Source organism: Apodemus sylvaticus, chromosome 1 (genome assembly GCF_947179515.1).
Source record: "Apodemus sylvaticus chromosome 1, mApoSyl1.1, whole genome shotgun sequence".
NCBI classification, from domain to species: Eukaryota; Metazoa; Chordata; class Mammalia; order Rodentia; family Muridae; genus Apodemus; species Apodemus sylvaticus.
The window spans coordinates 49,553,601-49,558,709 of record NC_067472.1 but is presented as its reverse complement, the minus strand read 5'-3'; positions in this window follow the sequence as shown (position 1 = coordinate 49,558,709).

Sequence of the window (5,109 nt, the reverse complement as noted above, 5' to 3'; positions counted from 1 at the left end):
TCTATACTTCTTCATGTGAGCCATTTGTTATGTGATTTGTGCCTTCCGTATTCAGAGCTTCTGGGCTAATTAATATCCACTTATCAGAGATTGAATTCCAAGTGTATTCTTTTGTGATTGGGTTACCTCACTTAGGATGATATTTTCCAGATCAGACTATTTGCCTAAATTTTTTTTGAAACCATTGTTTCTAATTGCTAAGTAGTATTCCATTGTGTAAATATACCACATTTTCTGTATCCATTCCTCCTTTGAGGGACATCTGGCTTCTTTCCAGCTTCTGGCTATTATAAATAAGGCTGCTATGAACATAATGGAGCATGTGTCTTTATTGCATGCTGGGGAATCCTTTGGGTATATGCCCAGGAGAGGTATAGCAGGGTCCTCCGGAAGTGTCATGTCCAGCTTTCTGAGGAACCGCCAGACTGATTTCCAAAGTGGTTGTACCATCTTACAGCCCACCAGGAGTGGAGGAGTGTTCCTCTTTCTCCACATCCTCGCCAACACCTGCTGTCTCCTGAGTTTTTGACCTTAACCATTCTGACTGGTGTAAGGTGAAATCTCATGGTTGTTTTGATTTGCATTTCCCTAATGACTAATGATGTTGAGCACATCTTAAAGTGCCTCTCGGCCATCCGAATTTCTTCAGGTGAAAATTCTTTGTTAAGATCTGTACCCTATTTTTTAATAGGGTTATTTGGTTCCCTGGGGTCTAACTTCTTGAGTTCTTTGTATATATTGGATATTAGTCCTCTATCAGATGTAGGGTTGGTGAATATCCTTTCCCATTTTTTTGGTTGCCATTTTGTCCTTTGCCTTACAGAAGCTTGGTAATTTTATGAGGTCCCATTTGTCAATTCTTGATCTTAGAGCATAAGCTATTGGTGTTCTGTTCAGGAATTTTTCCCCTGTGCCCATGTCCTCAACGGTTTTCCCCAGTTTCTTTTCTATTAGTTTCAGTGTGTCTGGTTTTACATGGAGGTCCTTGATCCACTTGGAGTGTAGTTTAGTACATGGAGATAAGAATGGATCAATTCCCATTCTTCTGCATGCTGACCTCCAATTGAACCAGCAGCATTTGTTGAAAAGGCTATCATTTTTCCACTGGATGTTTTCTGCTCCTTTGTCAAAGATCAAGTGACCATAGAAGTGTGGATTCATTTCTGGGTCTTCATTTCTATTCCACTGGTCCACTTGTCTGTTACTGTGCAAATACCATGCAGCTTTTAACACTATTGTTCTGTAGTATTGCTTGAAGTCAGGGTTAGTGATTCCCCCAACATTTCTTTTGTTGTTGAGAATAGTTTTAGCTATCCTGGGTTTTTTGTTATTCCAGATGAATTTGAGAATTTCTTTTTCTAACTCTGTGAAGAACTGAGTTGGGATTTTGATGGGGATTGCATTAAATCTGTAGATTGCTTTTGGCATTGCCATTTTAACTATATTAATCCTGACAATCCACAAGCATGGCAGATTTTTCCACTTTCTGAGGTCTTCTTTGATTTCCTTCTTCAGAGACCTGAAGTTCTTATTGTATACATCTTTCACGTGTTTGGTTAGAGTCAAACCAAGATACTTTATATTGTTTGTGGCTATTTTGAAGGATGTCATTTCTCTAACTTTTTTTCTCAGCCTGCTTATCCTTTGAGTATAGGAAGGCAACTGATTTTCTTGAGTTGATTTTAAAACCAGCCACTTTGCTGAAGCTGTTTATCAGTTGTAGGAGTTCTCTGGTGGAGGTTTTTGGGTCACTTAAGTAGACTATTATGTCATCTGCAAATAGTGATAATTTGACTTCTTCCTTTCCAATTTGTATCCCCTTAACCTCCTTATGTTGTCTAATTGCTTTAGCTATAACTTCAAGTACTATATTGAAAAGATATGGAGAGAAAGGACAGCCTTGTCTAGTCCCTGATTTTAGTGGGATTGCTCCAAGTTTCTCTCCATTTAGTTTGATGTTGGATACCGGTTTGCTGTATATTGCTTTAATGATGCTTAGGTATGGGCCTTGAATTCCTGTTCTTTCCAAGACTTTTAGCATGAAAGGATGCTGAATTTTGTCAAATGCTTTTTCAGCATCTAATGAGATGATCATATAGTTTTTTTTTCATTGATTTTTTTTAAGTAGTGGATTGCATTGATGGATTTCTTTATATTGAACCATCCCTGCATCCCTGGGATGAAGCCTACTTGATCATGGTGGATGAACTATTGATGTGTTGTTAAAATGTTATAGAGATACTTTAAAAAATGTTTTAAGGGTCTAATAAAATGTTTGTTCCTTGCTTCAAGAAGCAATCAAATTAATTATTATTAATGGTTGATCTATTACATGGCAAGCCTTTTTAGGCAAAATTAATAATTGTTACCCAAAAAATAAGTTGTTGCAATTAACTTTATATTTCTATATGTACATCCCATAAATTATACATCAACTATGGGACTAAAGTTTATATAATTAGATCACACATCTATTACTTTATGTTTTTCCCTGCTTCAGCATGTGGGTGCTATAGCAGCTATTTTTAAAATGTTAAAAATTAATCTTTTAATAATAGTAAATATATATATATAAAGCTCATAGTTTACAATTTCTTAAAGTTGTTCTATTTTAATACTGCTAATTCTTAATTTTTACAATTGTTTATACAAATGTAATTTAAATTTCAAAGGATATGTTTTCTAAATTACTGTCCTTTAAATATTTAAAGGTTAACCAAAGGCTGAAAAGACAGCCATGGGTGCTGAGAGCTAGACTCTTGTATTTTATGTTTGTAAGCCTGGAGAGATGGCTCAGCTGCTAAAGGCTAGGTCCTCATTCATGGACCATGAGATCTCAAACCCCAGCGACCACATGGTGGTTCACAACCACCTGTAGTGGGATCTAATGCTCTTCTGGTATGTCTGAAGACAACTACAATATACTTATTTATAATTTAATCCTTAAAAAGGTGCCTGGACAGGACCTTTTGGGGCAAGGCACATAAAGTTTGTATCCCAAAGAGGCTATATAGGAACATTCAGATGTACAAGCACATTTATTATTTGTATCATCAAAAGAGTAATGGCTTAAAAAATAATTTTATATTTTTATGCACATCAAATTATAAAGATTTATTCTTGATGTCCTCAATTTCTACTTCTACCACATAATGGTGTTGATTCTTAAGGACTTAATTAACTTTTACAGATAATTGATACTCATATTTCTAATTTAAAAAATCAAAATATGTAAATAGTTATGATTCATTTGGGGGGATTCTTGCTGCAACCGCTCTAGCAAAAGGCAACTGAGAATGCTATGTTTATTTTCTATAGTCACATAGTCATTGCCTATGTTATTGTATATGCTTGGTGTTCGAACTTAGATTAGAACAAACATTAGAAGTGGCCATTTAATAAATAAAGGCTATTCATTTGAGATATCTTTGACAATTTGATTCTTTATTATCCTCAATGACGAGGTAATATAAAACATTTTTTAAAAAACAAAACAATATCTTCTTAAAAAGAAAAACAGAGGGGAAATGGTATCCCCGTGCATATAATTTGAATTATGCATATATATTTTTAAGGCATATATATTTTTGAGAAAATTTTAAAATTTGGATGCCAAGGAAATCTTGCTAAATGTATATGGCTTCCTATCACTAGGCATGCTGGTGCCTAGATTAGGTGGAAGAATTCACTTATTGGCATTGCTGTTGTCCTCAAGATAGATTAATAATGTTTCTTAGATATGCATGAGGCTGTATTTCCTAATATGATCTTTATATCCTCTGCATAAAAATACTCTTGATTTTCATAGATGGCTCTTCTGAAGGAAGAGCTACATATCTTATTTATAATCAACAGGTGATTATAGAAACACCTGGGCTCAGCTCAGTTAGCAGAGCTGACAATGATATTAAATGTTTTTCAACCTATAAATAATGCTTTTAATCCTTTTACAATTAGCTTGTATGTTGCATAATTTGTCCTTTATTGGAAACCTATGGCATGTTTAATTTTAATATGACATCAGGATCTTTGTTTTTACTATTGTAAAACAATGCCCTAACTGCCTTTCCTTATCTCCAGCTCCCCATTTAGGGGTTTATCTATGTGGCCTTATGCCCTATCATTTTTGACAAATGGATATAACTCGCTATGCAAAATTGGAAAAAAAGATTTCTTTTCACTTCTCTACATTTGAGAGAAGCCTCTAAATGTAATCAATCATTGTTCACAAGTTTTTATACCAAGGGATCACCATGGTTAAATGGCAGGACTCGTTAACCAATACATGGAACGGTCCAGACACTGTTTTATTATGGAAAAGCTGTTCTATTTATATTTTCTCTCAGTGGGGGTCTAGAAAGGGGGAAATCATTTGAAATGTAAATAAAAAATATATCGAATTAAAAAAAAAGAAGATAGTGCCCGATGGCTGCCAAAAAGATTGATAAGGTAGGTAAATAGAGACCCTAAATCAGCTGGTAAGTATGACTAATTCAATAATGTTCTTAAGGCTACTTCTCCCATATTGGGAAGGTAGGCTGCTTTCTCCACATCCTTGTCAACATGTGCTTTCACCTGAGGTTTTGAACTTAGTCATTCTGATAGGTGTAAGGTGAATTTTCAGGGTCATTTTATTTTGCATTTTCCTGATTACTAATGACTTTAAACAAATTTTTATAAGTACTTCTGAGCAATTAGGTGCTCCTCTGTTTTGAAATCTCTGTTTAGTTTTAAAGCCCATTTTTGATTGGGTTGTTTTGTTTTTTGGAGTTTAGTTTCTTGTGTTCTTTATATATTTTGGATATTAGTACTCTATTGGATGGGGGGTTAGCAATGATTTTTTTTCCAACTTGTAGGTTGCCAATTTGTCCTATTGACTATGTCCTTTGCCTTACAAAAACTTTCTAATTTCATGAAATACCATTTATTAATATTTGACCTTAGATAGGGCTGCTATGAACATAGTAGAGCATGTATCTTTATTACATGGTGGGGAATCCTCTGGGTATAGCAGAATCTTCCAGAAGTGAGGTGCCCAGTTTTTGGAGGAACCGCCAGACTGATTTCCAGAGTGGTTGTACCAATTTGCAACCCCACCAGCAGTGGAGG